This window comes from Talpa occidentalis, unplaced genomic scaffold (assembly GCF_014898055.3).
Source record: "Talpa occidentalis isolate TD23 unplaced genomic scaffold, MPIMG_talOcc4v2.1 talOcc4.14, whole genome shotgun sequence".
NCBI classification, from domain to species: Eukaryota; Metazoa; Chordata; class Mammalia; order Eulipotyphla; family Talpidae; genus Talpa; species Talpa occidentalis.
This window is the reverse complement of record NW_023601433.1, coordinates 49,135,119-49,160,836: the sequence shown is the minus strand read 5'-3', so window position 1 is coordinate 49,160,836 and position 25,718 is coordinate 49,135,119. Positions and strand designations below refer to the sequence as shown.

At 37.8% G+C, this 25,718-nt stretch overlaps 1 pseudogene; it reads left to right on the top strand.

Moving 5' to 3' along the window:
• The first annotated feature begins 22,531 nt into the window (after positions 1 to 22,531).
• On the top strand, positions 22,532 to 23,629 carry LOC119245253 (polypyrimidine tract-binding protein 1-like; annotated as a pseudogene).
• The last annotated feature ends 2,089 nt before the right edge of the window (positions 23,630 to 25,718 follow it).

Below are 25,718 nucleotides of genomic sequence, written 5' to 3'. Positions count from 1 at the left end.
CCACAGTTGATCTCACCACCTATTTTTAGAAAATGAATACCATAAAGGCTCTGTAAGTGGAAGAGGCTCTGAGGTGCTGTGGAAGAACTGCTAAAACAATTAGGAACAATTCCTCTGGCTCCCAGTATTCAGTTGTAGAGTGAATATCTCCACTGCCCTCTATCTTCACACAATGTTGCTATTACTTTTCGAAATTGAGCCATATTCTTTTTTTTTTTTTTTTAAGATTTATTTATTTATTTATACAAGCACTAGGTACAGTCAGAAGCACAGGAGGGTGAGAGAATGCACCAGAGCCAGAGTGGGGAACAGACAGGCAGACTGACGAAATAAACTGCTGAGGGGAGCAGTGTGGGGCCCTCTCCAGGCGGCTGTGTTACCGAACGCCGGCCTCAGTTTCCCTTAGCCAATAAAAGGAAACTAAGTTTGAGGAAAAGGAAAGCGGTTTTATTTGTCGACAAATGAGGAGGGAGGCAGACTCATGTCCGAAAAACCACCGTCCTGCTCTTTGGCAGTGGGCAGGGGTATTTATACAGGGGGAGATGGGTAGGCATCCGTGAAGGGGAGGGGGAAGGGGTCCGCACAGAGACAAGTGGGCGCCAGCTCAACAGGGAGATGGATGGGTGTCAGCTCATTCATCTTAAGGGAAGGGGAAGGTGTCAAGGCACAGAGACGGTGATCGCCAACTTGTTTTCCTTAGGGCGAGGGGGAAGGGTCTACAGGGAAACCGGTGGGCGCCAGCTTTTTTTTTCTTCCCAAGGGGAGGGGAAGCTGCAACAAATGGGAAAGACAAGTCATCAATCCTGTTAATGCTAGATAAGGGGAATTGCAAAAAATGGGGGAAAGACAAACTTGTTAACTGTATCATAATCCCCACTCTCAGTTATGACCTTCCATTTCTATGGGAAAAGGGGCGTCGTGTCATCTGGCTGCTTCCTGCTGAACAGGGTCGTCGTGGTGGGGGGGTTTACTATGGAAGGCCTGCACTTATTGGTGCCATAGTTCCCGACATAATGTTAAGGTCTTGGTGCTGGTGTGGCAGCGACAAGATATACAACACAGCGTAGTCCTAAATGTAAGAGGGATTACTTTTTTTCTTCCTCAAGATGATGACATTAAGGCTATAGCCCTCACTGGAGAGGACCAGAAAATAATATAGTTACGGAAACATAATTTTTCTCTACCCTCATCCCAATTCTGTAAAATAGTAAACCAAATCTAATTTTAACAATTTTCCCTATATTTGCATAAACTTATAGGGCAGAGTAAACAAGTAGAGTGTTGTTGGCTTTGTTGAAAATTCCACAGGCCTTAGCGTGAGCTTTTTAACATCCAGTCCATGCCGGCTTTATCAAAGTCACAGTCTCACCAATCTTCACCTGAGATTTCCTCTTCTCAAGGTTCCCAGGACTTTTTCCAGGGTTTTCCTCAGTCCTGTCCATGGAGGCAGCTTCCTCATTTTTCATGGAGGTCTCTGGAACCCAGTAAGCAAGGTGACAGGATCTTCTTGGCTCGCTCTTCTCAGCTCAGCACGGTTTATTCCCAGAAGAATTTCAATCAAAGCCTTTTAACAAAACATGTTTAATTTACCAGGTTAAGGAGAAATAAATAAAATTCCCTATTGAGATTATGCAAAGATAGACATTGTCCTGAGAAGTACAAATATTGCTTATAAATTTTTGGGATGAGACAAGAGAAAAGCAAATGCTTCAGTTTGTTCATAAAAAGATGCAAATTGTCATTGTTAAGATCATAGCCCAGCTTAAAGACAAGGTTTCTGGAGACCCAAAAAACCAAAACATTAAAAACTAATTTTTTTTTTAAAGTCATGAAATATTATTCAAATCTTCCTCAGTGTACTTTCCATATATTAAGTCTCCATCTTCTGTTGGTAATTTTCATAAATCAAATTTTTATAGGCTCAGTAGGTCTTTTCAGTTCCAAAACATATCTATATTGTCAGTCTCTTTTTGTGAGTTTTTTTTTAAAGACAAAGCTCAGCAAATAAACTTTAGAAAGAACAAAAACTCGAAAATGACCATACCTAAAATCATGGCTTAAGGTAAAAGACAAGGATGTTTGCTCAGTTTTGTGACAAACATACACATACATATTTCAGTATAATCAGAACCATCCAATAATATTATACCAGAACATACTAGGTTTTAAAAATCGCATATATTTTAGAACACTTTAATCAATTTTATATATGCTGAAAAGGTATAACTTTTTTCCTCAATGACAATTTTTATGAAGTTTTAACATTTCTAGATTGGTCCAATGTGTTTTAGCATTTTGCTATAAGGAAAATAATTTATTAAGAGTCCTAAGATGCATCAAATAATTTTACTTGATTCAAAAAAAAACTTTACCATTTTTGAAATTTGACTCCAAGAAAAGTTTCTTCACAGGCTTAATAATATATACAGATTTTTATAAAACAACACTAAGGTACCCAGAGTGATAACTAGAGGTTTTTAAAAGTAGATATATTTTCACAGTGCTCAACAATGCTGACAGGACTATATTTTTCAGTTTACCAAGTCCAAGGGTAAAAGAGAACCAAGATTTCAGATTACCTAAACAGTTTTTAATTTGTCATCAAGAACTAGTAAAAGCAGTTTAAGAATACTTGAGCCTTTACTGAAGATGGAAAAGAAATTAAATTTTGGTTTTACGTAAGTACACCACTGATAATAAATTTGAATATTCCTAAAGCAAGTCATTCTAGCACATAGCATTTTACTAAGATACCTCTCTCAGATCTGCAAAGCTTTAACACCTTTTTTTTTTCAAGATAGGTATTTTGTTTTGACACTAAATTTTTCAGACCTTTAGCATATTTTTTTACATACATATCTTAACACAATCTCGCTTTATTTGCATTTAGAGTTACAACATTTTAGTTTTTAATTTTTAGATTGTAAGACTGTTATAGAAGACTTTTGTCTTTATTTATGCCCACAGGCCCAGAGATCTTTTTCCAAAGTTCAAGCCCCCAGCAATTAGGCAATAGAGCATCCATTGCCCCAGCAGAGGCACATTCGCACTTTAAAGCAAGCAGGGAGTACTGAAGCTGGAGACTCCCAAGAGGTCATCTGGGGCACACAAGTCAGGCGCCTGGCCAGAGAAAGTCCATCAGTCACTCCCTGAAACTTTTCGTCCACTCAGGCCTTGTCCCAACAAAACTTCAGCTAATTAACAGGCAAGCCTCACATTTTTTACTTTAAGACATTGTTAGAGCTGTTATGCTATTATTCCTTTGTACTGGATAACTCATACATAAACACATGTTTTATTTTTTCCTGGATGATAACAATAAAGTTTTGTTTTCCTACTATAAGAAGCAAAAATACACCAAAAGCTCATCAAGCAGTCAACAAACTTTCATTATTAAACTTAGTAAATCCTTAGTTTTATAGGAAAAATATACCACCATTTAAATAATGATAAGAAGAACAGAGATACCAACTGTAGCTCTAGTTTTTCTTAGGATACGAAGTTCAAATTGCAGAGTTATAAATGAAACAAATTTATATACCAGAGGTTTTTCTTTTTTTTTTTTCCTTGGCTAGGACAAGGGAAGGAAAAATCAATTAAGTTGCTTACCTGGGGAACAAAGGTATTTCTTTCAAGGTAAATAAATAGCGGGCCAGTCTTTTTAGAAGAGAATTTTATCAAAAAGAAGTCCAGCTATAAACAAAATCACACTTATCTCTGTTAACATAGACCAGGTCAATATTTTTTTTTTTTTTTTTTTTGACCACTCCAAATTTTTTAAAACACATTTAACATACAATAAAACTTTTAACTCCCAACATTATAAATCTAAGACATATGTGCTTTAATTAAACCATTACATTTTGAACTAGTTTTTGCTTACCAAAAATTTTAGATCGCGATCTCAAAATTTGGGTTCTTTTCTATTAGAATTTATATAGGCGCCATTTAAAATGATTTTTAACACAGTAACCCTTCAGAGACAGAAAAACACAAAGGCAAAGACATAGACACAGAGATCTCTTTCATTTAGAATTTTGGCCATTTGCACTAATTTTTAGAGATAGTTATTTTACCAATATTTCTGACAACACTGACAACAATTATTAATTTGCTTTTTAATATATTTTCTAACTAACTCCTTCAGATAAGAAAACATTTCTCAAGTTATATTTGTAAGAATACCTCTTAGGTCCTAAAGAAAGTGGGGCATAAAATTCCCTATCAGTTTTCTAAGGCCACATATTCCTTTAAATTCCTAGAAGAGATATTGGATGGGTAGACAGTTTCACCAGAACTATATCCCTTTCAATACAAAGATAGACTAATTCCTAAAACAACTTAAGTTTTCAAGTTAAGTTGATATAGCCATCTAAGTTCTGTTGTGTTTTTTTTTTTTTTTGGTTTTTGTTTTTGTTTTTAATCAAGGAGGTTTCCAATAAGAGAGATGGAAGTTAAAGTCCTTACATGTTCTAATAAGCATCCCATTTTAATCACTTTAAAACCTCTAGAACCCAAGATTGGAACCATTTTTAAAGACAAGCATAGGAAACTCAAATTGCTTCACGGAGTCCTAGTTTCTGTTTGACCTCACGGATGAGGCCTGGTCCTAAGAAAGATAGAACATGGGCCATGAGATATACATGGGCCACGAGAAGGACAGCAGAAGAGGCAAATTAAGATCTTAACTTGGCAGCTTATTTGTTCTTAGATTCTTACTAGAAATTTGATAAGGAATATTATTTACAGAAACCTACTATGTAGTTTGATTAGTAAATTGATTATTTTAAGAGACTTAGATTTTCAAGGAAACCTAAAATTTTATGGTCAATAAGTTTAGAAATTTTCCAACCAACTAGCAAGCTTCCTTTATAGCTAACTAGAAAGTCCAAAGTAATCTTGATAAAACCATCTGAGCCTGATCCCAGAAGTCTCAGCACGTGATCAGAAAAAGCCTGCAAATTTAGAGGAAGAAAACACCTCCTTAAAGTGGAGAACACTCTCTTCAGCTTACTTTACATCCAATTATTACAGTGACTGGTAAATACTGAGTTAGGTATCTGACTAAAACATAAAAAGCAGAAAAAATACCAAATTTTTAAATTATCCAAGACCTGATTCCAGATACTTGCTTGAATTCCTTACACAGGCACAAAGATCAGATTCACAAATCTATTTGCATAAAATGGGGAAAAGGTAAGGTAAGACAAGAATAGAAAAACTGAAAAAGAGGTGTCCACAAGACCAAAAACCTGGCTCACAAAATGCCAAGAGCTGGAGGCCTGGGTAGAAGGGATTAGCATAGCCATTGACACAGGTATGGAAACCAAGATCCTCAGTCTCCAATGCCTAGATTACAAAGCATAACACCCAAGCAGGTATAAAGATATGGAGATTGGGCCTATTGCAGAATTGGGCCTATTGTAGAATCTCTGGTCACTTTCAGATTCTACATAATTATCCAGAATCAGCAACTAACCCGAAAGGCTCACAAGGGGCGAATCCCTCCCAAACAGAAGACAACTATATCCGTTCAATCTCTGCACAGGCTCTGGAGAGCACTCCGTCTGCCCACCTGTGCCTAAGTAGCTTCCTCTTTTCACCAACCCTCTCCCTCTGCAGGGCAGCAGCCTCCCTGCCTGCCCATGACCTGTCTCTCTGGGGCCTCTCCTCACTGACCTCCCTCAGCGGAGGTCACTCTCCTCAAAGCCACCCACCTGCAACCACGCAGGCCTCTCTCAGCAAACCTGTCCCTCCTGGGGCAGCTGTTCCTGCCCGCTTGTGTCTCCTTTACTTTCCTTGTCCCCTTTCCCTAATAAACCTGCCCTTTCAATATAACTAATGTCTCTGTCTCGTGGAGAAACTGGCCTGGGAAGCTTGCTGCAGGTCCCTGAAACAGGAGCTCTGGCAACACCTTTCCCATAGTGAACCCAAAGACCCCGCACTCCAGACCCACTAACTCCAAAAACAACATCAAGTAGAAGTCCTGGTCCAAGCCCAGTTATCTCTCTGGAACAATTACAGTCCTTCCAGCCATCTGCCAATGTCCTAGAAGAGTCAGAATAATCTTAGGTTGCCTAAAGCCAAAGCATCTGGACTGACACTGAATGTCAGGGTAAGATTTTAGCAGAGCATAGATAAAAGGAGCTCACAGGTGAGCCAGCCAAAGTGGAAAAGGAGAGTATATTGCCTGGCTCTTGTGCTAAAAAAAAAAAATCAGTCTGTTCCCCACAATCAGTTTTTCCTGGGCTCCTGCAGGGAAACCGTGATAGGGGTTGCTTCTTAGACATAGGTTTGTAGCTACAGGTCGACCACTTAGTTAATATTTTCCCCAAGGGGCTTTTAGATGGAACAAATACGGCACCTCTCATAAGTTTAACTAAATCCCTGGCTTCCAAAAACAAACGGGAAACTCCAAATACCAAATACCAAATAGATATCAAGTGACAAAAACACCAAATGTTTCCCAATTCCCACTCAACCGGGCCTAACACACCAAAGAGCGCTCCAAATTGAGGGAGACTCATAGACTCCCTCCCAAATGAGGAGACCTGAACTCCCTCCGCGAGGGGACTCAGATTCCTCCCGAATGTGTGAAGGCCAAGGTCTTGGCGTGCACGCCAGGGGAACTTACACCAAACGCCAGGGGACCGCGGTTTTCCATCCAGTTTCCATCTCCTCAAAGGTAAATCCAGGGTGCAGAGAAGAGCTGTGCCTCTCCCGAGGAGGACTTGGGAAGTTCCCCGGAGGAAAAAGAACTCCGGCAGCTGCTGGGACTCTCCCTCATCCTCCTGGAGAGAGGGCGCTCCCTCTCAGCAGGAGGGTCAGGATGCCACCCGGGATGCCCAGGCCCCTCTCTGACAGCACAGACCAGCATAGATAGGTGAGCCCTGGTGCGCAGCAGCAGGCAACAGCTCCGTCAGTTGGAAGTCAGAGTTGGGGTTGGGAGAGCCGAAGTGGCATCCACCTCCTGGCTGGCTCGCCAAAATTGTTACCGAACGCCGGCCTCAGTTTCCCTTAGCCAATAAAAGGAAACTAAGTTTGAGGAAAAGGAAAGCGGTTTTATTTGTCGACAAATGAGGAGGGAGGCAGACTCATGTCCGAAAAACCACCGTCCTGCTCTTTGGCAGTGGGCAGGGGTATTTATACAGGGGGAGATGGGTAGGCATCCGTGAAGGGGAGGGGGAAGGGGTCCGCACAGAGACAAGTGGGCGCCAGCTCAACAGGGAGATGGATGGGTGTCAGCTCATTCATCTTAAGGGAAGGGGAAGGTGTCAAGGCACAGAGACGGTGATCGCCAACTTGTTTTCCTTAGGGCGAGGGGGAAGGGTCTACAGGGAAACCGGTGGGCGCCAGCTTTTTTTTTTCTTCCCAAGGGGAGGGGAAGCTGCAACAAATGGGAAAGACAAGTCATCAATCCTGTTAATGCTAGATAAGGGGAATTGCAAAAAATGGGGGAAAGACAAACTTGTTAACTGTATCAGCTGGGGATGGAACCGACGCTGCAGAGGCTGCGGGCAGCTTCGTAAGGCAGCACTCAACCGCTGTGCCACCGGGGAGGCCCGAAATGAAGCCATCTTCTAAAAGATTCAAGTTGATTTATTTACTGTAGTAAGGGAGAGCTCACACCATGGCTTTGGTAGAAGTGTGGCCTGTTAAGGGGAAAGGATGTCCTGAGCAAACTTCACAAATAGGTTTTATGTACTCCGCCCCCACTCCAGACCAAAGATATCCAAGACATCAAGAACTACATAGCCCAGAATATCATCATCACTGAATGGAGGATTACTGGGAACTGAGGGTGGAGTTAAGCAGTCAAATTTGGTGTATAACCAGACATGTGGGCTTAAGGGGGCGTCTCTTGGTTTTTCACGGGCTCTCAGTGTGCTATAGGGATTCCAGCTCAGCAGAACTGGTAGGATGCATTCACGAATTTATCTCCCTCTCTTCTCCCTGAGTTATTTCTTCATTTCCCCTTCTTTTGTAAATAAACCCTTTATTAACCTTTTTGTGTGTGCGTGCAGTTGAATCTTATTATAAATGCCTTTTAAGTGCACAGGTAAGGACCCACAGTCAGGTAACCCATTTTATATCAGGGTTGCCCTGTAACATGGAATTTAGGTAAAATTTAAGTGAAGCAGAGCTGCAATGTCAGATCTGGACTACAACTGGACCCAAGATCCTGTTTCATTAGAAATCCCAGTTAAGATGGAGGTGGAATGTTGCCTTCAGAAACCCCTCAGCACCAGTCAAGTCTGCTTTGCTTTCCTCCCCGGGGAGAGTGGGATGTCTTATTCATTTTGATATCATTTCAAACAGTAGTTTCTGGTAGTCTGTGATTTCATAGAATAAAGTTTTCAGTGATTAAGAAAGCAGTAGTCTCTCGAAGGAAGTTTTGGCAGGTGGGCCACCAGTTTTCAAACTTTGCCTAAGGATCTCATGAAGTTTCTCTCTTCAGCCTTCTGCTCTTTTCTCTCTGGGCTCACTTCAACAATTGCTGGAAATTCTTATCTACAGCCTTGATCTTTTCACCTGTGGGACATTCCCATCTCTTCAGTGGTTTTGTAGTCTCTTTTGTTTAAGATGCTCTACCTTAACTTCAAAGGTTGCTCAAATTTAATGTTCCAAAGATGAATTTAATTATCTTCTACTCCCACCAATACTTAATTCATTACTCAACTTTCCACCTTTGATGTCTAATATCAGCATTCTCCTTTACTCTCAGCTACATAAACTCAAATAACCTGTGACTCCACTATGTCCTTTACCCCTAACATGGAGAAGAAAAACATAATAATATATGAAGTTTTTCACCTTCTACTCTATCATTCCCATTTGTTTCTCAACTCAGAAAATCTAAAGAATGATTGATCTAGAAGCAGTGATTTTCAGATTCTACTTCATGGAGTAGAGGTTCCAAATAGTTTATTCAAGAGATTTCATGATTTGGGGGAAGGAAAGGAGGTGGATTGAAGGGTCCAGGGATGAAACTGTGGGAAACTGATACCCAAGTTATTCCTGTTGCTTTTCAACTCTTGCCTTTTCCTCCTGCACAGTAAATTCTAGAAACTCATACTTCATGAAAACAAAATCCAGAAAGGGAAGTATCTGCAAGAGTCTTCTGCTTTCAGATTGACATACAGATTTTTCTGGACAAAGGTTCACAAACAGCCTGACTGCCTAGGACCAGGAAGGAGAAAAATGCTATGTGAAAAAATATTTCTAAAAATTGTCCTGTCAGATTAGTGATGAATATATCAGGCAATAGTGCTTAAGAAATACTTTAACAGGGAAACAAAAGATTGATAAACAAAAGTGGTTAATCCTAGCTTTTCTTCCAAATATAACAAAAATTATATAACGTTAGCAGTGAAACAGTAAACATATTTAGGAGTAGAGTTTAAGACCCTTAACATAACTTTTGCTTATGAAAATGTGACTGGTACGTTCACCAATACTAATTTAGAACAAATTTCCACTGTGGAATTTAGCTTTCAAAGATAGTACTCCAATGAACCATACCTACATGGATTCACACTGTTGTGTAGACTTTCTTCTTAAATCTGGCTGATCCCATGAATTCACTTGTAACCAGTATAAGGTGGCAAAAGTGTGACACTGCATTCTATCTAAGATTAGGTGAGAAGGTTTGTTGCTTCCCCTTTGATCTCTTGGAACACTCTTTCTAAGGGCTCTGAACCACCAGATAAGCAGACCAACTACCCTGAGAACATCATGCTGGAAGACCTTCTATATGTGGGCTCACTCTTCAATAGTCCCAGCTGATCCCAGTCTTCTAACTAACACAACCCAGGCACCAGACTTGTAAGGGAAGCCACCATGAACTGTCCAGCCCACTACATCTACCACTGAATACCAGCAAGTAATGTCAATTGACACCCTTGGAGCAGAAGAATCATCCTGCTGAAACCTGCCCAAATTCCTGACCCTTAAAATCATGAGATTGTAATAAAATGATAATTACATTCATTATGTTACTCAGTTTTGAGTAATTTTTTTACATAACAATAGGAGCCTCTAATAATCACCCCCAACTTGAAATTTAAATTTCCTGGAAATAAATTTGTAAAATGTTACTTGTGTATAATAGATATACTTAGATCGAATTGTATTTTAGATTAGTTGTAAATACTTGGAGGTGGTCTAATATCATAACCTCTGTTTATAACTACTATAAGAAAATTTATATTTAATGTGAAATGATTTTTAAATGGGTGTTTAGAATAGGAAATTATAATATTTGTCTTTTTCAAATGTGTACAAGAGACACCTGTTCCTGCCATTTCCACTACCCATTCCTAATTTAAGGCTTTACTTTTTCATTCCTAGATGACTGCAATAACTCACAGCGTCTTTCCCATTTGATCATTCAGTAAATATGAATGGAGTGCCAGCTGTGAGCTGGGCACTGAGATAAGTCCTAGGGATATAATAGTGAAAAAGACTAAATATTTGCTGCCATATCCACTATTTTGCATACAATTTTCAGTTTAAATTTCCTAAAACATTGCTCTTATTACATCGTATCAACAATTCCCTTTTATCTTCTCAAGTTCAAATTCCTCTATTTAGATCCAAGACTTTCTATCATTGGACTTCCCCATATCTAAATAGGATTTCCCCACTGCTCCACAACTTTCTTGATTCACCACTGGCCTTTTCCCTAAATTCTCTTTTAATTTTCTAATTTGCAAGGTCATTCTACTCCCACCCTGAGTATCTCTGCTTTATGTCTCCATTCAAATGCTATTTCTTTTTCTTCAAATCCCACTTTCACCAATTTTTTTTTTCAGAATGAAATTATTTCACAGGTCAGACAGAAAACCCTGCACTGTGTAATGCCATAAATTTTTAGATTATTTAATTAAAAATATGTAAGAATATATTTATAAGAATGATACCAGTTCACAGTTTAAAAGCAGAATTGAAACAATGAAAAACAGAGAAGCTCTTGCTCCTTCCTCTCCAAATCTTGTTTTATTATTCAGGGCAATAACTTTAATTCTTTTAGCTATTTCCTCTGGTCTTTACCTCCATATCTCAAATAATATTCTTGTACTGCTGCTTCTTGATTTAGTAATTCTTAATTATTATTAAATGAAGTTACAATGCTTTTATACTGCCTCTCAATTAAATTAGCACACATTTTCTTTTCCTTATCTCTCCAATAAATATCTATCCCTATTTTTAGTTAAATTAGTATATAGTTTTTACAGTCTAAACTCACGGTTTAGTCAAATGGTGCCTATCTTGTACATTGTCTATCTTACACAATTTTTTTTTCTGGAGTTAATAATTGCCTCATTCCAACCACCCAGTTGTTTACTATTGCCATGTCCTATATTTCCACCAGAAGTATAAAGTTACTCTTGATATTTGACGGCTTTTTGTTGCCATCTTATAGTTACTGTTGTTGTTGTTAAGAAGTCTGATTCCTTTTGAGTCCTGATCATTTGTATGTAATGTGTATTTTTCTTCCAGACTTCATGTTTTTCTTACTTTGCATTTCCTTGGTTTTCTGATTTCGTCTTTGGAAGATTCTCTTGAGTTTAGCTTTAACTCATCTGTGGGTTGTTATATAATTTTAAAAAACAAAAATTACAGATTTGAACATCTAATTGTATTTATTAAATGATTCATGAGTTGGGCAGCATCCCATCCAGATGCTGCAAGGGCTTACACAAAATGGAGAATAGTCATAGGCAGAAAGAGGGCGGAATAAACTTAGTAGCAAAAGAAAAGATAATTTCAGATAAAATCGTCTTTCTTGAGTGGAAGGGAGAGGGGATCTTGTCATGCAGATTACCTTACTGATGCTGATCTAGAAGCCCTATAATGATTGCTTTAGGTTTATACTTTTGGGAGAGGTTGAAATGACAATGAGATTAGATATTAAATTTGGGTGGGGACCTGGCATATATCACTCCATTTTGGATCTTTAATTTCGATTTTAATAGAAATTATTTAAAAAAATTTTTAAATAAAAATATTTTAATAATATATATTTAACACACATATGTATGGTAAAATTTCTTTGATATGCTAATTTCTTTAGTATGAGGGTCAGAATATATATACATATGTGTTTTTCTGAATTTTCTCTAAATGGATATTTTTAGTGAAATTTGTTCTTTCATAAAGCAATATCTTTTCTTATTCTGAGTATCTGTTTTGTTTTGTTTTTCAGTTTCCTTTTGTTTTTTAAATTTTCTCTATGGTTCGTTTTGGTCTCTGTCACTCAAATTAAAGTTTTCCTCAAATGTGTGGTGGTCCTAGGTATTCTAACATATATAAGTGAAAAACTAAAACACTTATTGGAAGCTTTGTGTATGTAAGGTTTATAGACTGATGGGTTTCACCTCTGTGTGATTGGGCAACAACCTAGCAATTTCATTAGGGAAATTTTAAATGTCACCTTGGGTAGACATCTCTTTGGACTGGTTAGTTTCCCCAGAGAGGAAATCTATAATTTCTTGTGAGGTGAACATACTTGTGGCAGTTTTCTTTGAGATAAATAGGACTGGATGATTTCAACATTTAGTTTATAAACTTTTGTTTAATCTCCCTGTTTTCATTGCGGTAACTCACCACTCCAACTTTATCTGGTATTTCTGCATCTCCAGCCTCTCTGGCTCATCTATCCAGAGAGTGAGACTTTTTACTTACACAGTGCAGGCGGAGCAGGCAATCCTCTTGGATTTTGGTTTGGGGAGACACGTCCCTAAAAAACTACCTACTAAATCTTCCTATTATCAGCTTTATCCTGTAACTCTGCCTCCTGATGTCTACAATTCCTCAGTCTTCCTAGTATTTGTGGATAACTGACTTACATCTTGGCTTTCTGCCCTGCAAGCTTAGGTTTTTGCATTCTCCAGACTACGTAGGCAGTTACACATTTCCAACATTTTACTGAAATCTTGTTTTCTAGTTTCCTTTATGAAACTTGTGACTTTAGCACTTTTTTTTTTTTTTATTGGAGTGTCAGGGGGATCAAAAATAAATGTGAGGGCCTCCCCGGTGGCGCAGCGGTTGAGCGCTGGGTTGCGAAGCTGCCCGCGGCCTCTGCAGCGCCGGTTCGATCCCCGGCTGCTCCCCGGCCACCACAGGAGGGTCCCACATGGCGCGCAGACCTCTCCTGCCGCCCGCTGCTCCCCTCAGCAGTGTACTTCGGTCCTTCTGCCTGCTCTGCTCCCCGCTCTGGCTCTGGTGAATTCTCTCACCCTCCCGCACTTCTGACTGTACCCAGTGCATGTATAAACAAAATAAACAAACAAATAAATAAAATAAAGCATGCCTCTATTTAAAAAAAAAAAAAAATTAAAAAAAAAAATGTGAATACTCAACCTACCATATATAATTGGCCACCATTAATTGGCCTCTGGCTGTTTAAGTGTGTTATAACCCTAAGAGTATAATAAGTTCCTTGAGGGCAGTAACTGCATAATTTTTTTTCTGACAATGTTTAGTTTAGTGTTCAGGGTCTCATAAGTGCCAATAAAACTTGTGCTGATTGAATTGCAATTCAGGGTCTCCCCGGTGGTGCAGTGATTGAGTGCTGGGTTGTGAAGCTGCCTGCAGCCTCTGCAGCACCGGTTTGATCCCTGGCAGGGTGAGGGTCCCACATGGCACACAGACCTCTCCTGCCACCCGCTGCTCCCCTCAGCAGTGTACTTCGTCAGTCTGCCTGCTCTGCTCTGCTCTCCACTCTGCCTCTGGTGAATTCTCTCACCCTCCCGAGCGTCTATCTGTACCCAGTGCTTGTATGTATAAATAAATAAATCTTTAAAAAAAATTGCAATTCACTGAGTGCATGTCAACGTGAATAATTACCCAATAAGGAGGTCTTAATCCAGTGTGGGAGGTTAGAATAAGTATAAATCACAGGGATAGATTCTATTAAATCAGTGCCACAAGAACACAAAGAATGAAAATTTGAGGGAACTTCCTCACTTTTTGAAGTTGATATCAAAGATGACAGTCAAGATCTTTTATAACAATTGTCAGATAATTTGGCCGAATATGCCATGGTTTGACCAGGTATGTTCTCGTTATGTCTTCCATTCCCCAGGTTTCATTATTATTCAGCAAGTCAATCCAAATTAACACTTAATTGTTTATAAAGAACTTGTACATAATTGAGAAAGCAGAAACTGAAGAGTCTCTCCTATTTATTCATATATTCTGTGATTTGGCAAGCTAGTTAATTTTATTTTTAAAAAGAAAGTATTGTATATATTCTATGATTTTTTAATTTTTTCAGACTCTGCTTTAGATTAGCAGAAATGTAGTTAAGTCTGTACTCTTATGATTTAGTAGACTGACCTGTAGGAAAACCAGTAGGAATTTTTTTTCCAGCTATCCATCCACTCAAAGAAAAGTAATAGAGCAATTCTAATCTATAGTTGTCTTTAATCCTACAAAAGAATGTTGCATTTGTCTTACATTGGATTTGATGATGAAAATCTCTGGAAAGAAATTTACCTGTGAGGGGTTAACTGGGGAGTCCTCTGGACAATACCGTTTGCCAAGGACATAAAGGAAGCAGAGTTAAGTAAGAAATTGAACTCCGATGAGGTTGCAACAGAGAACTGAACTGGTTTTATGTGAAAGAATACAGTGGAGCAGGAATTGATACAAAGGGCTAGTCATTGGATGCTGCCTGCCCCTGGGAAAATGGCATAATCTTAGATGAGCGGGCTCCCTTCCTCAGAGAGTAATTCCCAGGAAGGCTGTAAATCACCATCAGCTTTCGCTACAAATGGGAGACTTGAGACCTTAGGTGGTACAACATAGCATCCACTATGCCAATGTGGCAAGACACTTTATTGTCTTTATTGTCTTTATTGTCTATTTCTACGAAGTCTTGAAATGAATATATTGAGAATAATGTGCCTTTCATGAGCTATCTGGTCCTTTACCCAAACCACATGTCTGAATAGCTGAATTGAAAGGCAGACAACATGAAATTCATTTCCAGTGAAGACTTTCCTAAAGTTCAAATACTTCCAGATTTTCTAACAGGTAGGCACAATAAACTCCTTCTAAGTGCGTTTCTTAATGTTGAAGAACGTTTGGAACCTTGAACTTTGATGTGTCACTGCTGCCTTCTTCCTTTTCAGTTCTCTTCATTACTGTCATTCCACAAGATTAGATGTCAGGACAAAGCCTATTTAGAAAGGTAATGAAATTTTCACTCTTAGTTTGTAGGCGCTGAAGTATGGTAATTATCAAGAAGATAGTCTGATATTTTATGATAGACATCTTAGTTATACCTAGGATTAAAGTAAGAAATTCTTTAAGCTGAGAGGTGAAGCTTCTTTCATCCTAATCCTAATCATGTTGTAACATGTCTATTCTAGTTAAGTCTTTACAGGAGCATACTACCTTAATCAGGACAAGTGCAACCTCACCATCGGATTTCAGTTATACAGATATGTAAAGTACTTAAGTTGTATATACTATGGCACACGTTTACTATAAACACAAGTTTATAAAGATTTTGGACTTTTTCTAGATCCTGGAACTGTAAATATGGGTAGCAATTAAATAGTACTGGCAGTAAACTAGTGTTATAATGGCTTCTTTGCTATATGAACCCTTTATTCACTACATTAAAATGGATGTTATTGTTCCATGCTTTGAAAAGTGATTTGTACTCAGCACATTTGCGGTTGGTAGTTCTAATGCTCATGAGAATAAAGAGCTGCTTTTATTATTGATGAGTGAGGAAACCACTAGAAGGAAAATGTGTTGGTTCATTCAAATGAGCCATAAAAATAGAGATTTTAAGTAAGAGGAATCTTTATTATTAAGCATTTCTTTTCTGGCAACACTTCATCTTCTTGTTTGAAAGATTATTTCGATTTATGTATTGAAATAAAGGAATGAGTTACTATGCTATATATTAAGTATAGTAAGCACAGACAAAATGAACTAGTCTTTTTGTGGGAAGCATACACTTTTTACATTAGTTATCTATGTAATACAGAGTCTACATAACACATAGTAATATGAGGAATATTTGCCAAGTTTCATTTTACTTTATGTATTCTTGAGGAAAACCCAAAGATTTACTGAGCACTTTTATTTGTATTATCCCTCTGACTTTTAGTAGTCTTATAAAAAGGTAGACTATACTAAAATGTAAATACTAATGTTTATGATAAAGTGGAACAAAACACGCTTTGATTGATTCAGCAAGTATAAATGGAAACTCTAAGTAGGTTATCTATAATTCACACACAACTTTTCCATTTCATCACTGGTGTGCTGAGGATAAGCACATGACTTACCAGCATCAGAGTACAATGTGTGTCCTGACTACAAAATCTTCAAATCAATATGCACAAGTAGTTCAAGGTACCTTTTGCCAAATTTCACTCACTGTGAAATAACTTCCTCAGCTTTTTCAAGGATATAAGGGAAAATGTGTGTAAGGCTTGGATAAGTTCATAATACAATTCGTTTCCTATCTCTTTACCACTCACACACTATATAGAGAGGGATATGTAACATATATACATACACCTATCATGCACATATCTGTGATGTATATTTTATATGTATATTATCTGTTACTTGAGATCAATCTTTTATTTCTAAACATTATTATTTCCTCCCTGACTTCCTACCTTACATCCTGTTCTCCATCCCCCTTGTCATAGCCATAGGAAGAACAAATAGCCACAATTTCTGTTCCTATAAGTTTTGAAAGGAACTCTGTTAGCCACTGAATGAAGTCTAGACTAAATTCATAGTACTCATCATTGAATTTACTTATACGCAGTCAGGAGAGTTTACTTGTGTGCAGTCAGGAGTCAATGTGACAGTTGCTTTACATCAACTGACTAGGAACAGGACTGGACAAAGGACTCAGCTACCTGGCTCTTAATTGCTAATCCTTGGCAAGAGCACAGATCACAGGAATCCCGCAATGCACAGTATATCTTCCAGTACTGAAATCTTTATTCATATATGCTTCATTCAAAAATATTTATTGACCACCTAGTAGGCACCAGCTCCTTGGGTTACATTAGAGAGAAAAAATTAGACTTGTAGCAGCTCAGTGGAGGAGTCTAGTCTATGAGGCTAATTGAGTCAGGAATCTAAATTTTTTTTTGGTCTCTCTTCCCAGCACCACGTGTTAAATATTTAATTATTTCCACTACTTTATATTACACGAAGATTCCATATATTCATGGGTGTATTTCTGAGCTCTCTATGGTTAAGAATTACATTGATTTATTTGTATACTTCTTCACCTCTAATTTTGAAATTTACAATAAATTCTTAAAAATAAAAATAGAATTTTAAACTTATAGAAAAGTTGGAAAAATTTTATAATGAACCTCTGTATACCTACCACCTAGATTCTATATTCAATACCATTTCATTATACTTTCTTTATCAGGTATCTATCCACCTCTCCATTACTCTATTAATTTACCTTTTGGTGCATTTATAATTAAATTGCAGACATCGGTACACTATTCCTAAATACACCATTGCATTTTAAGAATTATTTTTATTTTATAGAAAGTTTTTAGTTTTATTATTTTCACAACTGATTTTTTCAATTATATGTGTCAGAAATTTTGACAATTGCCTACTAAAAATGTGAAAAATGAAAAAAGTTGACCCCTCAAAGACTTCCTTAGTCAAAAGTAAATGGAGCTTATGCTTATCTCATATGTGGGCTGCTGATTCTAGACCAAGTGGAGATTGGGGGAGTTCAGATAACTTTACCTTGATTACCTGCTTCCTGGGAGCTTCAAAACTGTGATATTTGTGAAGATTCAGCTTCATGTTGCAAGAGGAGGAGGCTTAAATTTATCTCTGAGGGAAAATGTCTCTTGTTCTCATATATTTTGAAAAATATGTTAATGGATTTTTTTGGTAAAGAATGATCCCATTTTATAAGAAAATGAAGAATTATGATATTCTGAGTAATATTTTCAATATTCTTCACTGTTGGAGTTACATCCCTGCAAATTATGATTTCTTTAGGGTAATATTTCTTAATATGCTTCTGCTCTTTTCTGTCCTTGAAAATTACTGATTATTCATACATATGTGCAGTGTTTCTGTGTGTTCATGTTTAAACTAAGATCAAAGTACCTGGCACATAATAAGTCCTCAATAAAAGTTAATTATTATTAATAATAAAAGTGCAGAACTATCATTCATACAGAATGATATCATTCATGTTTTGGCAGAAAAGGAAGTGAGCTTTTAGAAAAGTTGAGACATTAGATATAGCTGAGATATAGGTTGTTAGAAAACATTGTTGCCTTATCCACTCATTTCTGTGGTTAGTAAATTTCCATAGAAGCAAATGTTCACTAGTGCGAAATTATTGGATAAGGATTTCTGCTTGAGTTAGACAGGGAGACAAAGGAAAACTTTGATAGATGAGAGGGTGCTGGAAGTCAGAAAAGATTATGGGAAAGCATAATTTTTCTTGTTTTTGGTATCTTTTATTATTCTTTTCATTCCTTTTTGTTTTTATTTTTAATTGTGATCTACCAAGCCCTCTACTAGCCCATCCTACCTGTTTTAATTTGCTACGGTTTCTATAACAAAATACCGTACACTGGGTCGTTTCAACAACAGAAATTTATTTTCCCACAGTTTTGGAAATTGGGGGTGCAAGATCAAGATATCAGCCTGATTGGCTTCTTCTGAGGCATCTTTTCTTAACTTGCTATCTTCTCAGTGTGTTGTCACATCACCTTTCCTCCATCCCTGAGGTCTATGTATGTCCAAAATTCCTCCTCTTAGCTAAATAGACATTTCTCCAAAGAAGATACATAGATGACACAGAGGTACATGTGAAAAAAAAATGCTCATCCTCACTTATCACAGGGAAATGCAAATCAAAACCTTAATGAGATACCACCTCACACCTGTGAGAATGGCCCACATCAAAAAGACCAAAAACAACAAATATTGGCGAGGATGTGGGGGAAAATGAGGAAGGCTCTTATACTATTGGTGGGAATACAGGCTGTCCGGCTACTCTGGAAAACAGCATGGAGGCTTCTCAAAAGATTCAAAATGGATCTAGCATATGACTCAGCAATTCCACTTGTAGGTATCTATTCGAAGAATAAAAACACTAAATCAAAGGGATATGTTCACTGCAGCACTATTTACAGTACAGTATTTACACTATTTACTATTACAAACTATGGAAATGATCTAAGTACCCAAAGACAGAGCTGATCAGGGAGATGTGGTATATATACACAATGGCACACTACTTAGTAATAAAAAAGAGATAAACAATTGTCATTTGTGACATGGAAGGAACTGGAGACGATTATGGTAAACAAAATAAGTCATAAGGAGAAAGACAAATATTGGATAGTGTTATTTACATGTGGAATACAGAGAAACAATAGAAAGGATCAAATAAAGTCAAACCAATAACAAACTCTGGAAAACTTGACTGTAGAACTTAGGCTACCAGAGCAGTGGGGGGAAAGTGGGGAAAGATCAAAACAGTCAGGAAGCACATGGACTATAGTAGAGGATTATGGGTATTTTGTGGGTGTGGTAACACTGAAGGGGGAGATCCTATTCCTCTAAGTATATGCAGTGATGTAAACTGATGTTATCATAATTAAAAATAGCTCATATTAAGTAAAATGTAGAAAACAATGGCATATAGTATAAAGTTTGTGTGTGTATAGTTTATGTTCTTTAATTTGAATAAAACAATAAAAAATAAAAAATAATAAGACTTTAATAAGTGTTATTATATTTAATAATATACTTAATAATATTTTTTATTAGCAATAAAAAAACTTTCCTCTCCTTATATAGACATAAGTCAGGGCCTCCCTGGTGGTACAAGGGGTTAAGTCTCAGCACTATGAAGCTATTCACAGCCATTGAAGCAAAAGCTCGATCCCTGGCCAGAAAGCTAACTCACATGGCACCACAGACCTATACGGTCTCACCCACTGCACCCCTCAGTGGTGTATTTCAGTCAATCTGCCTGTTCTGTTCCCCACTCTGTCTCTGGTGAATCCTCTCACTACCCCCTGCACCTGTGACCTGTATCCCAGTTCTTGTATGCATAAATAAATCTTTTAAAAAAAATAAGGACATAAGTCAGATTGGATTAAGGTTTCTCTTAAAGGCCTCATTATAACTTAATCACCTCCTTAAAGACCCTATCTCCAAATGTTGAATCATTATAATTGACATACAACAGTATGTCAATTTTACCTAAAAATAACAACAAAATGCTATCTCCAAATATAATCATATGAATTTTGGGAGGGACATAATTCAAACCATAACATTTTCCAGTGGTCTTATCTTTCACTCTACTAGCCACAGTGCCACATTTCTCACACATTCATCTCCAAGCTGTCCCATGCTTGAATTAGGAAAAGTAAGTAAGTTAAGAGTGGAGTTTTCATAGTAAGGATATGGATTTTATACATATTGAGATAAAGTGTCATGGGGCTGTCCAAGCTTGTATAGTATTGTTGGCATAGTGAGCCTCCAGGACTGATGATAGAATTTGGGACTTAGGTTACAAAGAAGGTTCAGTAGAAGAAAACAAAGTTGAAGGTTGCAACTTCCATTGTCAATTTGTTTAAGAAAATGTCTTTCTGATTACATCAGGTTTGTGGTGATTGAATGTAATATCAAACTTTATCAGAAAAAAGCAAAATTGGAAATTTAAACAATGAAGTAACTCTTAGAATGATGTATATGGTAAATATATCCAAGGGCAACTTTTTGATGCTTAAATAGTTTTTTTTTTTTTTCCCACTAGACATTGTCTGTGATGGATTTTGCACTTAAAACATTCAAAAATAGTTACTTCTTTGAATAGAAAATTTCAGAATAACAGTTTGTAATTGATATAAAGAAGTAGTGGGGTGAGTTTCTATGATTTTGTTACCTGACATTTTGTCCCATTTAAGTGTACATGGGCAACCCCCACTTTCCATAGGACTATAAAAATGACCACAGAAGCTACAACCACGCAAAGTGATTTTAATTACCCATGGGAAAAAGTTGTTTCATGTTCTTAAAATATTTAGTCAAACATTCAAAACTATCAGTTATAGAGGTATAAAAAAGGGAAGATATTATAAAGCTAATTTAGTACATGACAATTTAACATGTTAGAAACAATAAATTAAAGTGTTTTATTTCTTTATAACAAATTGATTAAGAAGAGTTTGGATAGTGCTTGTCTTCTTGTCATGTTACTAGCAGTATGGAGCAAGCAACTTTTCTATGCCTTGGTAAATGTCACTTTCTTTCTGCAGTCTCTTCATGACTCTCTTTGGAATGAGTTTTTGACAACCTCACTTCCTCTGGGACACCTTAATCCTTTTCATCATGATCACTTTCCTCATTTTTGTGAAGGCACTAATGGCAGTTTGGTCACCATTTCCACTGTCAGCTATTTCTGCTATAACTCATATATACTCTGTTTAAATTTCACTTGTAGCATTCCCACTTTTCTTCTATTGCTGTAATTTCGCCTCCAGTTGATTAATTCCTTCTCCTCCTCCTGCTCCTTCTTCTTCTTGTAAAATGCTGTGAGTTTACCATTGAGAGACAAAGAAGCAACACAACCTGACATTTTGCTCTGTGTGCATGAGTGGAGTAACAGATAAGCACATCTGCTATTTATAAAATAATGTGGATTGAAGATCTAGTTGCAGGTGCTTTTTACAATCACTCCCTATATAAGGTATGGTAACTGAAATTTGAATCCTGTTGTCGAAAGGCCGCTGTTGTTTATCTAAACATTGGTAACTGAAATTCATGCACTTAAGAAATGTGCAAGGCGAAGGTTGCTACATATACTTCTATTGGAAAAACTTCCTCTTAGACAAAGTGTGTTTGGCCACTTTATGAGGTGTTTTGGAAAGCTCAGATTGAAATATTAAGAACTATGTCATGGAGTGTAAACAGACACCGTTTAGGAAGGTCTGAAATCTGAAGGATTAGACAGATCCTAATACACTGCTGGGTGCTCAGAAAACAACAGCGAAATCTATTCTACAGAACTGTTACACAGTCATTGTCATTAACACTTTCTTCCTAGGATCTGCCTGAGAATCGATGAGTATATATGGCACAGGCAGGAATACCCTAGATATTATTAACGACCGGAAGAGCAAGAATGCTTAACAGTACAACACTCCCGTTTAAAGAATCATGTATGAAATCGTGTTTTCTTTTTTAATTTAATAAATAAATGATATAGCTTCTCCATTGGAGTGATGATAATTATCCCTTCTCCACAGGTGAAGTTTTAATAATTAATAATTAAAGTAATAAATATAATAAAGTAATAATTAAATTATTACTATAAATAAATATAATAAAAATAAAAATATAACAGTTGGTGCTTAGGAATTTAGGAGACATAGAATTAAGTCTTCTCTGTCTTAAGTGGTTCCCAAACTTGGTATCAAAATTCCCTGAGTTTGATTCCTGCCTCCACTCTAGCCTCCTCCCTCTGTGAGCAATGAGTGGCATTGTCCTAGATAATGCAGTTGGTACCAAGAGGGGTTGGGCCAACTTTTCTCTACCTGTGTCACTAATGCAACTTTTATCACGAGCAGGAACTCAGCCTCCTGAGCAGAGGAAAATGGCAGCAAGAAGTTTAAAGGTGACAACAGAAGTATCTATTCTCCAGAGTGATCCACATCCGGAATCTCCGCAGCAACGTTACTGAGGTGAGGTCATCTCCCTGAGGTGGCTCTTTGGAAAAGGGAAAAACCAGGCCTGCATCGAGATGAACACAGAGGAGGCAGCCAACACCATGGTGAACAACTGCACCCCCATGACGCACGTGCTCTGTGGCCACGCAGTTCTTCAATTACACGGATCTCAATACCAACCGCTCCCCAACCAGGCACAGATCCAGGTAGCCCTGCAGGCATGAACTTGGTCCAGTCAGGAAACCTGGCCCTGGCCTCCTCAGTCGCTGAGGTGGATGCTGTCATGGTGACACCTGGCCAGAGACCACAGCTCAGCATCATTGTGGAGAACCCCAACTGCATGGTGACCCTGGATGTGCTGTATCAGATCTTCTCCAAATTTGGCACAGTTCTGAAAATCATTGCTTTCACCAAGAACAAGTTCCAGGTGCTGAGTTCCCAGACTCTGTGAGCGCCCAGCATGCCAACTTGTTGCTGGACATGCAGTATAGCTACAGTGCATGCTGATATTAATAGGTCAACTTGTCCTACCGGTAACGCCTTCTGAGCTAAGACACCAGAGTACAAGTTGAAGCTGGAAAAGCAAAAGAGGCAAGAACCCACATGTGTTTAGTTATAAGCCAATGAAGGCTATTTAACTCCTTCCTTAGTTCCTAGTGAGCCCTCATTCAGGAAGTCAGGTTCATGGCATCTGGGAGTTGTAATCCTTGGAGCCTGAGGTCTCTGCAGTGTGGCTACTGAGGTGGAGTCTCTAAAAAGATTAGGGGGTGGGGTTCATTAGGGACTTCATTCACGGCTCAGAGTTTTCTCTTTATTGTTCCTCTAATATGACCACCTATAACAATTAAATATTAAAGTCTTTTCTGCCTTGTGTGTGACCACTGGGGTGAGTAATTCTTTCTGTCCTATGTATAATCTTATCACTTTCTGGGACTTTTCCATAGTACTTTGTGTTCACCATATTTACTCACAAAAAGAGTCGATGCAAATATATATCCAATCTCTAGATGTAAACTTAATGTAGATGTAAACTTAATGAAAGAACAAACACATTCTCTCCTTTAATTATTAAAATCGATACAAATAAAACATATCTTCTTATAGTTACTGGTATTTTGTGCTATAATTACCTTTTGCATAATTTATATTGATACTTCTTTTGGGACATCATAACTCATGGCCTTTCATAGATACAACTTGTCCTAATTAACTATATGAACAATAACATTTACTATTCATTTAGGCTCTGTTTCATAATGAGTCTGTTTAAGCAAGTTGTTTTGCCCTTTAGCCCTGTTTCTGGCATTCTTTAAAGGATTTCTTGCTTTTTGGCAAGACATGATGTACCCAAACCATCTTAATTTTTCTTGCCCTGAGACATGGATTCAGGTCCCCTTCAGGAGCCCTTTCTTCTTCCAGTAGAAAAGAGTATAGGGATAAAAAGTGGTGATAAGTGAATGTGCACTGTTGCTGAAAGGCCAAATTTAATAATGATAGAACTAGAAAACATCTCTTTTTTAAAGCCAAAAGTTCACACTGATTTTCTCATTTTAATATATGTCACTATGCTTTCCTTATCTTTCAGTAGGGAGTTTCATCATTGTCTACTTGGGAAAAGTCACTTCTTATAATGAGAAGGAAAAATCTCATTTCAACTACTGCAAATTCAATTCAAAACCACACCCAGTGACACATTTAACATATTATTTATCTACATAAACACAACTAGAGCATTCTGAATTTTCAGGTTCAGAAGATCCTCTCTGAAATCATGGTTGCTATCTTAGTTGCATGAACCATGGTTTCATTCTTTTCACTCTATTTTCTAGGGACCCTTGGAACAAAAAGAATGATGATTTTTAATTACTCAAAGATTGTGCTAAGGACTCTCAATTCTCATTTAAAGTGTTTGTGCTGGGGAAAAGGATGTCCTGAACAAAGTCCACAAACATTGGTTTTATGGACTCCACCCCGACCCCAGACCAGACATCCAAGACACAAAGGACTACAAATCCCATAATGTCATCACCACTGAAGGGAGGATTTCTGGGAACTGAATGTGGAGTTAAGCAGCCAGGCTTGGTATGTAACCAGACAAGTGGGTCTTGGGGGTCCTTGGTTGTTTTTGTTTTTTTTTTGCCCGCTTTCAGCATGCTATTGGGGCCCCAGCTCAGCAGAACTGATAGGATGCATTCACCAATTTATAGCTCTCTCTTTCTCCCTGAGTTATTCCTTTCTTCATTTCCCCCATTTTTTGTAAATAAACACTTTATTAACTTTTGATGTGTGTGCCTGCATTTGGGTGTCATTATAAGTCTGTTTTAAGTGCATGGGTGAGGACCCACAGTTAGGCAACACATTTCACATTGGGGTTGCCCTGTAACACTTAGATTCATATGATTTTGAGTTTCTTGATCATCCTAATGACTAGATGCTCTGACTCATCCACTTGTTTCTTTCATAATATTGAAAATTGAACACCTCCATTTTTACAGCATGCAATTTACTTTTATTGGAATTTCTTGGGTAATCTCCAAATATTCAGGTTACGTGAATATTTAGTTACATTCTGAACTTGTGAGCTCTTCATTTCTGTGAGTTGACCAGATTGGGAACTCTACTCAGTTTGTCAAAACATACATACATTGAATTTTATTATACTCCCAGCCCAAGTATAAATAAGAAAAGGGTATTTGAAAGTGTAAATTGTACTTGTTTTCTTTAAGCCAAAAGTTAACCTAGCCATTCAGAACCAAGAATGCAGGTCCACAATATACTTTTTCTGGACCTACCTGGTAGTGCAAGGGGTTAAGTACCAGTACTGTGAAGCTATTACCAGCCACTGCATAAAGAGTTTGCCAGGAAGCTAACCTACACGGCACAGCAGACCTCTCCTGTCTTACCCGCTGCTCTCCTCTGCAGCGTATTTCAGTAGATCCACCTGTTCGGCTCCCCACTCTGCCTCTGGTGAATCCGCTCACCACCCCAAAC